The 998-nt window shown below is 60.0% G+C and overlaps 1 long non-coding RNA gene across 1 annotated transcript; it reads left to right on the top strand.

Moving 5' to 3' along the window:
- Positions 1–237: 237 nt before the first annotated feature.
- LOC114072692 lies at positions 238–573 on the top strand. Its single transcript, XR_003574221.1, has 3 exons — positions 238–278; positions 349–377; positions 509–573. It is a non-coding gene; the product is annotated as an uncharacterized LOC114072692 (long non-coding RNA).
- Positions 574–998: the final 425 nt, after the last annotated feature.

Below are 998 nucleotides of genomic sequence, written 5' to 3'. Positions count from 1 at the left end.
TGTGGGATCAGGAACAGCCGGAGCTTCGCCAGGAGCCGGGAACGGGATGGAGGATCTGGGGGGGCTCCAGTGGATTTGGGGGGCTCCAGGACCCCCCCCCTGAGGACAAGGACACCCCCCTGGGGGCACCAACAATCCCAGGATCCATCCAGGGGGACTTTTTGGGACCGGAGGAGTCTCCATATGGGACTGAGGACCCTCCATATGGGATTGGGGGGGTCCATATGGGATTGGGGGGGTCCATATGGGGCCAGGACCCTCCATATAGGATTGGGGGGGTCCATATGGGATTGGGGGGGTCCTTGTAGGACCAGGAGCCTCCATATGGGATTAGGGGGGTCCCTGTAGGATCAGGACCCTCCATATGGGATTGGGGGGTCCCTGTAGGACCAGGACCCTCTTTATGGGATTGGGGGGGGTCCATATAGGATTGGGGGGGTCCCTGTAGGACCAGGACCCTCTTTATGGGATTGGGGGTGTCCATATAGGATTGGGGGGGTCCCTGTAGGACCAGGACCCTCTTTATGGGATTGGGGGTGTCCATACAGAGCTGGGACCACCCTTTTGGGACCAAACCCCCCCCCCCCCCCCTTATTTAGGACCAACAAGAGCAGGAGCTTCCAGAGGGGACCAAAAGGATCCCGATGGAATTGGGACCATCCCTGTGGGGCCAGGAGGCTCCAAATAGGGCCGAGGGAGCCCTGTGGGGCCCAGGAATGTCCCTATAGGGCCAAGGGATCCTTATAGGGTCTGGGACTGCCCCTATAGGGCCAAGGGATCCTTGTAGGGTCTGAGACAGTCCCTATAGGGCCAAGGGATCCTTGTAGGGTCTGGGACTGTCCCTATAGGGCCAAGGGATCCTTATAGGGTCTGGGACTGTCCCTATAGGGCCAAGGGATCCTTGTAGGGTCTGGGACTGTCCCTATAGGGCCAAGGGGATCTGTAGGGCCCAGGACAGTCCCTATAGGGCCAAGGGGATCTGTAGGGCCCAGGACAGT

This window comes from Empidonax traillii, unplaced genomic scaffold, assembly GCF_003031625.1.
Source record: "Empidonax traillii isolate 1590-97213 ecotype Southwest subspecies unplaced genomic scaffold, ASM303162v1 scaffold3734:size11292, whole genome shotgun sequence".
Classification (NCBI taxonomy): Eukaryota; Metazoa; Chordata; class Aves; order Passeriformes; family Tyrannidae; genus Empidonax; species Empidonax traillii.
This window is presented reverse-complemented; position numbering and strand designations above follow the sequence as displayed.